Genomic DNA, 12,675 nt, shown 5'->3' on the forward strand with positions numbered 1-12,675 from the left:
ATATGGAATGGCTCTGGGAGAGATGGAAGCAGAAACTGCCCCCTGAATTCTTTGAATTACTCCTACCTCTAAACCACAAGGCAGAGAAAGAAGATTAATTTTCTGGGAAGAAACATCGACAGCAACTACTTGGGGAAAATGGAATCACTGGCACATATAGATAAGAAAGTTTTTCTAGAACCCAAATAATTTGCTGGGGCATCTCTTAATATTTTCATGTGACTTAGGCCTCATGTCTACCTCTAAAGGCAGGAAAATGCAGTGATGTTTTACATTACTATTTTTTTCTTCTCCTCCCCCTATTACATTATATGGAGAAATCAATGGTGGATAATTTAAGTTTCAATAGGAGTGTGACTGTGTTGATATACTCCCACCATGACACAATAGCTGTTAAAGAATGTGTCCTCCTGTGTTGAAAATTCAAGCTTTCCACCTACACAAAAAGAAAAAAAAGTGAATGCCTAACAGTTGAACTATACCAAAATCCTCCATTTCTCCCTCTCCACCCATCTCTTGGCCCTAAGGAGATGGTCTATACCCAAGACCCCAATGCTTCTGCCTTCTAGTTGGCTTCCACTGATGGAAATCCCTGGTGGGACAGTTTATGGAGGTAAGACAGTGAAACCAGTGTATTTATTCCTCTAAATCTGTCTTTGCAAGGTCACCTCAAGCTGGCTATATCCTCCATCAAAAGTCAATACCCTATTCATGGTGACACTATAAACAACCTTCTTTTTCAGAGTTCTAGAAACCGTTCACTCTCCTTGTTGCCACCAACCCAGGGGTTGGTGACATCTTGGTTGTCACTAAGCTCCAAACCAATGCAGCATGCCCTGTCTGCACTTTCATAAATAGTCCCTTTAAAAAAAAACTCTTTCCTTGAATTTCTTATTTTGAATGTACTGTTTTTTTGACACCAGGCTGATAACAAGAATCATATTTTATTTGTATAATAGTTTTTAAATTAAAATAAATGAAGTGAAATACTAGATATATGCAAATGTTATGCACAATTACTAGAAGAAGCTAAAAAGAATTTCAGCTCCAAGCAATTTATCAAAAGAGCATTCTAAATAAACACAGCTTCCTCACTGAGATGAATTATAGTAAGATCTATTAATATAATTCTTTCACCTTCACCAAACATTTTTTTGCTACTTCCTGATCACTTTTTGAAATTTTTTTACTTTATTAAATTAATATATATACTGTTGATTCCTTCAACACCTATAAGCTTATTTTCTAGAAATAACCATTTTAACCCTATATCATTTTTGCTTGATTTTTACTTTTATATCTTTTAATGGTATGCTTTTCATCCTATTTCTTGATTTGTAAATTTTAGATATAATCTATTACATTAAATAAAGAATGAGCTGGCTTACAACCAGTTGTTATACTTCTATTTTGAGTACCGTATATAGTTATTTTGTATACTTAGGGAAATACTAACATGCCTTTTTCTTATTTCAACAGCTGTGGACAGTATATTTTCTAGCAGTAAACCAAATGCATACTTTGGCCAAATACCAAGGCAAACCAAACGCGCCGCATCCATAATTCTTCTTCCCACTTTTTAGCATGATATTAATGGCCACAGTTTGCATTTCAGCATAACGCTGTTCTTTTCTCCTGCAACTTCCACCATCTGCATAATGGCTTTGGCAAGGTTAAAGTTAATAGTCTTTTGTGCATGATTAATTCTTCTCTGCTTTATCTGTAGCTTAATGGAAAAAGATGAAAGTCAATAAGAATGTAAATACAGTTTCTTGCGGATTCAAGAAGTGTAGATTGATTATTGTGATATGTTCTTAACAGCCTTTGTCTTCGGTTTTCTAATTGTGGTGATTTTTGGCCTTTATCTCAGTGCCAACAGACACAAGAAAATAATAAGTACTCCACTGAAGCACCGTTTCTCCTGCTGCCTAGTTTAGGCTGCCTGAACTCCAGGCCTGCGGCGTAGCTATGATTCTGGAGTTTTCCTTTGCTGCTCTTCTGGAGACAAATTGGCTCCACTACCTCTAGGATGCCAAGATTTTTTTCTGTCTTAATTTTCTTCCTGGTTTGGATATAGTCCAACCTCAAATAACCTCCCTTTCAAAGGCGCAGGATATGTTGTACGAGTCTTGTGACATTATTCATTAGAACCTGGAAGCTATTTCTTCACTGTCTTCTAACATTCAACGTTGTTGATGGAACATGTGATACCAGACTTGTCATTCTTCTGTAGGTTATGTTTTTATTTCTGAAGAAAATTTTAGAATATTCTCTTTATCCTTAGTAATTTGAGTTTTCACATGATGTGTCTTGGGATGTGTCTTCATTCACTGTGCCAGGAACTCAACGCTGTCTTTAATTGTAAGTTTCAGCACTGGGAAATCACTTCATATATTTTCTTTGACAGTGTTCTCCATTCCATTTTCTTTATTCTTTCTTTCTGGGATTCCGGGTTTCTTTTGTCTCTAGCTTATGTATCTCTTTTAGCTTTGTCCTACTTTCTGGCCGATTTATCATCTTTATCTTCCAAAGTTTCTGTAAAATTTTTTTCTAGAATATGTTAGTACCCTCAGGGTTGGGGCCTTGGACAGTTTCCTTGACAGCGATGTTCTGGAGGCCACCAGGAGTAGGGGTATGGGGAGGGCCGCAGACATCAGTCTATGTGGGCAAGAAAGGAGAGTTGGAGTGGAAATATGGAAAAACTGTGATATCAAGAAAGAATCCCACAGACTTCCACACAAGGAAGGAAACCACACAAGGTGTGTGTGAGGAAGGAAATCCAATTAAATGGACATCTATTAAATTATCTGCCTAGCATTGTTATCTTGGACTTTGTCACTGACATTTCCACTCCCATATAACACCCACATGCATAAACACACATACAGCAACATCACTATGGTTATAGCAGGTTACTGCGTCTGGAACTTGGCCTCACCACCACTGACCACAGATGATTGGCTCACGCTGAATATTTGAGCTGAGAGTTCATCAGTCCCTTCTCCAAGGATTTTTTAAACAAATGTTTTATTTTAGAACAGATTGAGATTTACAAAAATGCTGTGAAGATTGGATACCCCAAACAGACCGTTCCCCCTATTATTAACATTTTCCATCAGTGTGGTACATTCGTTGCAGTTAATGAACCAAAACTGATACATTATATTAAGGTTTTCTTTGTTGTTTTTTTCCTATCTTGACAGTTTTGAGGAGTACTGATCATGTATTTTGTAAAACATTCTTCGGTTAAAATTTGCCTTCTGTTTTTCTTATGATTACACAGGAATTATGGGTTTTAATGAGAAAGAACACAGAGAAACTCACTATGTAAAACTGATACATAAGGACTAGCAAATTATGTTCCACCTCCTTAAAAACACAGTATCTATAGAATTATTTGGAATTTTTCTGCATGGAAAATGTGTCTCTTCTTTCTTATGTATTCAGTTATTCAATCATTTATTTATATTGGCATACATTCATGAATATTTATTTTAGACTTAGAGTTTTATTTCAATACTATTTTTTGGTCACTCATATTGTTCCAGCTTTGGTTACCAGCAGCCCTGGCCCCAGAGACTTCCGACCTGGACAGACTGAGTGGCCTCTCTCTGGGTGGCTGAGCCTATTTCAGATAAAACCCAAAAGTTGTTGGAAGCCAAGTTCTTCTCTCAGAGGAGAAGTGATAGAATCAAATTTGCAGAGAAGAGGGGGGGAAAATTAAGCAACTACAGAACAACAACAAAAAAAACTAGAAAAGAGCCAGAAACAGATACCTGTGTGCCTTCACTTCTTGGTTAAACCTACATTCTAAGACCCTATTGTCCCAGCCTGTTTGTCCCAGCCTGTATCATTCTATTTGCTGCAAACTAACTCTCTCTTTTTGTTTAAATGAGATCAGTTTCTTCAACCCAAAGAGTTAAAACAGCAACAGGAAAAGTACTGCATGATTCAGGTGGGGGCACAGGTGAAGAAAATTCAACTAATGTCTATTAGTATGACCTCAATGATACCTAGAGGCCCAGGGTCCGTCGCGTTTCCCTCTGCTCCTGTCCCACCTCCCATCCTCAGACCTGCCTCTGGACGAGATGAGGGCTGCCACAAACAGGCTTCGCTCTGCCCACCCTTGGAATCAATCAGACCCACAGCAGGTGGAAACATCAGGAGTCTTTTGCCTTAAAACTGAATTGAGTCCCTGGAGTCTAAACAAGCCCTCGACTAAAGTTTCCCAGGCTGACATGAAACCCGGCACTGCCCCAAATCCCACATGGCCCAAAGGACTCAAACCCTCTCTTCAGGATTTCTTAGGCATACTGATGCTAGTCTGATGGAGATTGAGGACGGCCCTCCATTTTGGTCTCCATCTCCTGGCCCGAGAGCACTTCAGCTGCTACCCTGGTGAGTCTTAATGGAAACATTCCTACCCCCTCCACCCTGCCTCCCCCATTCCACCCAACCTTTCATTTTTCTATAATATATTTGTCCCACTGGCTTCAATCTCTGGTGAAAAATCCCAAAATATTTATTACTACTCAGTGTTTGAATATTTTACTAAATATTAGAATGGCAGTGTAATATTTGAAGAGAAATTTCATTCTATTGCAAGGACAAATTTTTAAGGTAGATATTATTCCTATATCACCAATTAGGAAACTGTCACTCTGAGAGGTTCATTTATTTATCAGACAAAATATGTGGGGAAGCAGGCATTCAACCACAGTCCACCAGTTTCAAGAACCATGCTCACTTTACAGTACTGTACTACGTGTGTTGAAAGATTACTGGGTTAAGCTGAACCCAGTAATCTTAGTCTTGGGGGGAAGGGAATATGTAACAACATTGTGTGTCAACCTTAACGTAGCCAAGAAAACCACCACATCTGTGTGGGTAACCAGCTCAGTATCCATCTAGATTGTCATTTTACAGAAATAGTGAGAGCAAATTCCTTCTTTCACAAAAAATACACTGTGTATGTAAAAGCTAGAGAAATCTGTTATTGTTAATGATTTCTAATTACAACTGAAGACATGATTCCAACTTTGTCTTCTTTAGTAGGCTGTAATTCAAAACAATGATAGGTATTATGGGAATTGGATTAGCTTTTGTTTTTAATTGGAAGCTAAAAGCCAGCTCCATCTAAAAAGTGGAATAATAAGCTCTTTAGTACCAACTTGTCTAGACTGAGAGATTTACTGAAGGCCATTTATTTAATAGTTATGCATATCTTTAAATAAAGTTGCTGTACTAGCTTTCCATCGCTGCATTAACATATTATTATAAATTTAGTGGCATAAAACAACAAAGATGCATTATCTCACCATTCTGGAGGCCATAATTCTGACACGGGCCCTAACGACTAAAACCAAATGCTATCTATTCTAGCTGGAGTCTGTAAGATCTCTTTCCTCACTCACTCAGATTATCTGCAAAATTCAGTTCCCTGTAGCTGCAATTCCCCAAAGTTCCCGTTTTTCTTGCTGAATATTGGCTCTTAGCCCCCATCCTCCATCTTCGAAACCAGCCATGGTCAGTCTTTACCAAGTTTTAATCTCTCCCTTCTTCAATCTCATCTTTGTGACCCAGCCCAGAAAGCCTCTTCACTTCCTCGAACTCCTGTGATCAGACTGAGTTCAAACAGGTGATCCAGGAGAATCTTCCCAAGTCAAGGTCTGTTCTTTTAGTCACATCTGCAATGTGACTTTGCCATGTAAGCTGACGTGCTGACCGGTTCCAGGCACTAGGGGATGGGCACATTTGAGGGGCCATTATTCTGCCTGCTTTGGCAGCCAGATCACTGTAACTTTCAACCACATTGAATTTTACAGTAATTTAACTCCTTACTTCATTTCCTGTCATAGCATAAATAAAAATATTTTATGTGGAATCTAATGAACATAATAAACTGATGAACAAAATAGAAATAGAGGCATAGATACATAAAACAGACTGACAGCTGTAAGAAGGGAGTGGGAAGGGAGGGCTAGATGAAAAGGTGAAGGGAGTAGTCAAAGAACATACATGCATGACCCACGGACACAGGCAACAGTGTGGGGATGGCCAGGAGGAACGGGGACAGGGGGACAGGGGGACAGTGGAGATGGGCAAAGGGGTGAGGGGATGTGGACATCTGTAATAGTGTCAACAATAAACAGTAAAGTTAAAACAGGTCAATAGGAAAAATTAATTATTATTTTTATTTTTTCTTCATTATGAAGGTTTTCTTAATTTTTCATCCAAAGAAAAATGTATGCTGTGTTAAAACTTATGAAAAACTTCGACAAAATGTAGCAAGGGATTTTGTACAAGAATTTTATTCATATTAAATTTCCAAACCATTGCCTAAACAACATATCTAATAGGTCCTGCTTGCTTCCTCTTCACTTCCTCATGAACTATTCACCAATTTCATTTGATTTCAGAGGGATTTATGGCTGCTTTCTCTCTTCTTGAATGTTGAAATTACACTTTCACAGCAGATCAATTTCCTAAGGAATAAGAATTATTTGTACTCCTTTCTATGTGAGGAAATTAAGGTTTTCAATTTTACCAGTGGCTACTTTATCTTTGAACAATGACTAGATAGCTTTCAATAGTGATATCTGACTCCTACTTACCCTTAGTAAAACACTTAAAATACTGGTTAATTCACAATGAACTGATTTTTCCAGTGACCAATTACCCAGCAGATGCATTGTACAAATCTCTAGTCCTCTTTTTCTCTGTCAATATTTAGAAATTCAGGTCCTATACTTAAAAACTTCAGGAGAAAGCAGTGATACAATGGAAAAGCAGTTGACATTGTTGTGATTCTTATTTAGTAGCCCTGGTGAAGGATAGATATTTCATTATAATTATAAAATGTGATTTAAATAAAACATCTCTTTTTTGGCTTTTTTTAACTCCTTCCAAAGATCTACTAGGTCTAATTCTCTGCGCCTCTTTTCTTATCCCTTTTTTCCATGATCTTCTGCACAACTTGCTTCCAAGATGGTGTCTATGCAGATGACTCTCAAGCCTGTATTGCCAGACTGTCCAATAGTCTGTTTTCCCATTCCTAAGGAAACTGTATTTGAATACTCCTTGTTAACTCAAACTCAAAACATCCAAAACTGTATCCTTTAATTTCATTATTATTATAATTATTGTACCTCAGGAGTTGAAGAGGGAGAACACAAGAAAGGCAGGACAAGAACTTGGTGGTGGGATGTCTCAGAAATGAATGGAGGAGAAGTTGGAGCATGTGGGATCAGAAAGGGAACCAGCTTGCTTCAGCAGTGAGAAATTCTGCACACATCTCACGGTGAAAGAGAACCGAGATGAGATCATCGGTGAGTTGGCAAATGGCCCTTCTAAGAGATACCCATTTAACCTCCTAAAACGACATATGAGGAAGTCTGTTTTCTGCACTTTGCAGGGGAAATGGGAGAAATAGGGTGTAAAGAACAGATAATTCAATCGGTGTGATTAATTGATGTTTTCAAAGCAAAAATCTGGCCATATCTCCTCTTTACATCTCTGGAGATAGGGCTTAGTTCACAAAATAGTCTATTGCTGTTGAGTTTTGCATGAGTTTTGCATGTCCTAGACAAATGCTCAATGCCCTTAGCTTTACAGAAACATGGAATGACACCTCTGTTATTGACAGTGTTTGATGCATTCCTTGTATACCACAAGCTCGCGAGATCTGCTATCCACTGTCAGGGTAGCCCGCCTCACTGGAGTGCAGCACGCAAGTTGCTCTGCCTGCGAGTTGCCTAGAGAAACAGACACATACAGCCAACTTCAGGGATTCTGCTCCCCTGGTGCTGGCATCAAATTCAGGCAGCAGGAAAAAAGATACAGTGAAGTAGTAAATCAGTAAGACACGTAGAGATCTTGAAGTTCAGAAAACCTGGAAACTCAGCTATGCTAGCTGTTATTGCTTGGTGCCCTCTTAATCATCCTGAAATTCCTCATTCCATTAAATCTGCCAGTATTTGTTATTGATTGCTGTGTAAAATATTACCTAAAATTTTAGTGTCTTAAAATAACAAGCATTATTTTAGCACCTTTGGGTCAGGTGATTCGGGTGCAAGATTTCTCACAAGATTACAATCAAGATGACAGCCAGAACTGCACTCATCTGATGGTTTGACTGGGGCTGGTAGATTCACTTTCAAGCTCACTCATCACTCCCATAGCAATTGGCCAGAAGTCCCAACTCCTTGGCATACGAACCTCTTCCTAGAGCAGCATGGAAGCTAGTGCAAAGTAAGTGATCTGAGAGAAAGAGAGAGAGAAGGAGACAGCGACTACTGAAAAGAAAAGTATAAAAATGTGTTATGTGGCTTTCCCAATCTCTGGGAAGGCTAGAGGATCAGTCCTGAGGACTGTGCAGGCAGAAACAGAACCAAATCAGTTGGAATTTCCCCAGTGGAGAAATCTCAGGTGCCACCATTGTATACCGACACTGAAGTTCAAATCAATGATACTAAATATTAAAAAACAGAATATGATATCAGAAACATAAATTAGGAAAAAATCCCATTTGCTACAGCAACAAGAAAAATAAAGTACCTAGAAATAAACCTAACCAAGGAGGCAAAGGACCTGCACTCAGAAAACTACAAAACGACTTCCGCCAAGATGGAGGCATAGGTGGAAACACTGTGCCTTCTCCCACAACCAAGTTTGAATACAACAAAAGTTTTGGAGAACTAGGACACACCCAAAGACCAGAAAATGGAATTATACGGAAGTCTGACAGCTACGAACCGTTCAACGGGGATGGACGGTAAGAGAGGCAGAGCCAGCAGCGGAGCTGGGTCGGGAAGGACAGACCTAGGTGGCAGCCCGGAACTAGTTGGGGTGCGGGGCAGACTGACCAAGCTCGCACATTCGAGCACAGTGAGATGGACCACACAGGCCCCAGGAGGCGAACCCAGTGGTGGAGGGCTGACAGCGGTGGCACACTGACGTGCAGTGGAACGAAACACATGGGCCTGGTGACGGTGGTAGCTGCGGTGCTGGTGGGGGTCGCGGCAGCAGGCGGGAGAGGGAAGCCATTGTCCCTCTTTGACCCCTCCCCCACATACGACATCACAACCCAGCGACTGAGTTGCCCTGCTCTGGTGAAAACCTAGGGCTCCGATCCTGCTACTTAACAAGCACGAACAGCCCAAAAGATGGCGCAAGAAGAACTCAAAGTCCCAGAGCCGATAACTCTAAGCGACCAACAGATTGCCAGCCTCTCAGAAGCCCGATATAAAACACTGTTTATCAGGATGCTCACAGAATTGGTAGAGTACAGTCACAAATTAGAGGAACATATGAAGGCTAAACTAATTGAAATGAAGGGAGATGTCCAGGAAACCAATAGCGATGGAAAGGAAACTGGGACTCAAATCAATGGAATAGACCAGAAGGAAGAACGAAACATCCGACCAGAAAGGAATGAAGAAATGAGAATTCAAAACCATGAGGAGAGGCTTAGGAACCTCCAGGACATCTTTAAACATTCCAACATCCGAATTATAGGGGTACCAGAAGGAGAACAAGAAGTGCAACAAGTGAAAAACTTATTTGAACAAATAATAAAGGAGAACTTCCCCAGTCTGGCAAAGGAAATAGACTTCCAGGAAATCCAGGAAGCTCAGAGAGTCCCAAAGAAGTTGGACCCAAGAAGGAACACACCAAGGCACATCATAATTACATTAGCCAAGACTAAAATGAAGGAGAGAATCCTAGAAGCAGCAAGGGATAAGGGGACAGTCACCTACAAAGGAGTACCCATCAGACTGTCAGCGGATTTCTCAAAAGAGACCTTACAGGCAAGAAGGGGCTGGAAAGAAGTATTCCAAGTCATGAAATCCAAAGACCTACAGCCAAGATTGCTTTATCCAGCAAAACTTTCATTTAGAATGGAAGGACAGATAAAGTGCTTCTCAGATAAGGTCAAGTTCAAGGAGTTCATCATCACCAAGCCCTTATTATATGAAATGCTAAAGGGACTTATATAAGAAAAAGAAGATGAAAAATATGAACAGTGAAAGGACAGCAAACACACAGTTATTAACAACCACACCTAAAACAAAAGCAAACCAAGAGGACAGCTAGATCAGGAGTGGAACCATAGAAATGAAGAACACATGGAGGGTTAGCAACAGGGGAGTGGGAGGAGGAGAAGGGGGGAGAAGGTACAGAAAATAGCATAGACAGTAGGTAGAAAATAGATAGGGGGGAGGGCAAGAATAGTAGGGGAAATATAGAATCTAAAGAACTTGAGACACGTGGTTATAAACTAAGGGGGGGAGAATGGTGGGGGAGGGAGTGTGCGGGTGGAGGGGAATGAAGGGGGGGAATAGAACAACTGGTATAATCAATAAAATATATTTAAAAAAAGAAAACTACAAAACACTGAAGAAAGAAATTAAGGAACACACAAACAACTGGAAGCATGTACCACGTTCATGGATTGGAAGAAGTAACATCATCAAAATGTCCATACTACCCAAAGAGATTTGTAGAGTCAATGCAATTCCTACCAAAATACCAATGACATATCTCACAGATATAGAACAAACATTTCAAAAATTTGTATAGAACCATAAATGACCACAAATAGCCTCAGCAATCTTGAAAAAAAAGTACAAAGTAGGAGAGATCACAGTACCTGATATCGAACAATATTACAAGGCCACTGTAATCAGCACAGTTTGGTACTAGCATAAGAACAGACACATAGACCAATGGAACAGAATAGAGAGCCCAGAAATAAACCCAGGTCTCTATGGTCAATTAATATTGGACAAAGAGGGCAGAGGCATAAAATATAATAAAAATAGCCTCTTCAAGAAATGGTGTTGGGAGAAAAAAAATGAAACTTGACTGACCACCAACTTACACAATACACAAAAATAAATTCAAAATGAATAAAAGACTTAAGTATAAGTCATGGCACCATAAAAATTCTAGAGGAAAACATCGTCAGGAAAATCTCAGGTATTTCACGCAGCAATATTTTAACTGATATGTTCCCTAGAGCAAAGGATATAAAGGAAAGAACAAACAAATGGGACTTCATCAAATTAAAAAGCTTCAACAGGGCTAAAGATAATATCAGCAAAATGAAAAGGGAACCAATTGTATGGGAAAAAAGGTTTGCCAATGATACCTCAGATAAGGGTTTGATCTCCAAAATATATAAAGAACACACCTGGCTTCACCCCAGGAAGAATAATGATTCAATTAAAAAACGGACAAAGGACCTTAACAAACAGTTCTCCAAGGAGGACAAACAGAGGCCCCAGAGACATAGGAAAGGATGCTCAGCATCACTAACCATCAGAGAGATGCAAATTAAAACCACAGTGAGATACCACTCCACACAGGTTAGAATGGCTATCATAAGCAAATCAACAAACAAGTGCTGGTGAGGTTGTAGAGAAGAGGGAACCCTAACACATTCTCGGTAGGAATGCAGACTGGTACAGCCACTGTGGAAAATGCTATGGAATTTCCTCAAAATACTAAAAACACAACTGCCTTTTGACCTGGCAATTCTACTGCTGGGAGTTTACCCTAAGAATCTTGAAACACCAATTCAAAAGAACCTATGCACCCCAATGTTTATAGCAGCACAATTTACAATAGCCATGTGCTGGAAACAGCCTAAGTGCCCATCAGTAAGTGAGTGGATCAAAAAACCATGGTACATTTACACAACAGAACGAAAAAAAGACCTCCTACCCTTCATGACAGCCTGGATGGAACTGGAAAGCATTATGCTAAGTGAGACAAGCCAGGCAGTGAAAGACAAATACCATATGATCTCACCTCTAAGTGGAACCTAATCAACAAAACAAACAAGTGAGCAAAATAGAACCAGAAACACTGAAATAAAAAACACACGGACAGTGAGCTGAGAAGAGGGGGGAGGGGGATAACAAGGGAAAGATGAGGAAGGGTCAAGTCAAGGAACATGTATAAAAGGCACAGGGGTGGGGGGAGGATTGAATGTGGGAAGTGGGAAGTGGGATGGATAAGGCAGGGGAGATTAATGGGGGGAAAATGGGAACAATCATAATTGAACAACATTAAAAAAATTTGTAAACAAAATATGCATAACTGATTCCCCTAAAAACAAGATTTCTCTTATCAAAAAAGAAAAAAATGGGTCCTGTATGGCACAGTGTCCTCAGTTTCCACTCTTCTATATCAAAATCTTAAATACTTCACTGGTAAATACAGACAGTGTCTATCCCCTAAGTGCAAACAAAAAAAAAAGAGGCTGGGAAAATTAAGATACCCAGAGGATCTGCTGTCCCAGCTAGAGTCTTCTCTTGCTCTGGAACCCACTCCGAGCTGGCAGGCAGTTTTTCAGGCCACAGGTAAAGGCTTGAAGTAGATATAGGTGCCCCTTCAAGAATACAAAGAACACCACCAAGCTTCGTGCTGATTTTTCAGTGGCAAAGGAAGTAAATCTTACAAGAATTGAAAAAACAAACCAAAACTAGATGTTTTGCTGTTATTTATAATCTGTCCAGGAAAGATATCCATTTTGCAGAAGTGAGGGAAAAGATCAAATGTTAAAGAGAGTACATACAGCCTTTGAAACTTTTGCCTGGTGTTAAGCTCTGGAAGTGAGAAATCAGTAAAGAAATATCTTAATGCAAAAAAGTTCAGCCTAATAATACC

Source organism: Sturnira hondurensis, unplaced genomic scaffold (assembly GCF_014824575.4).
Source record: "Sturnira hondurensis isolate 20B ecotype Veracruz unplaced genomic scaffold, ASM1482457v3 Scaffold0008710, whole genome shotgun sequence".
Classification (NCBI taxonomy): domain Eukaryota; kingdom Metazoa; phylum Chordata; class Mammalia; order Chiroptera; family Phyllostomidae; genus Sturnira; species Sturnira hondurensis.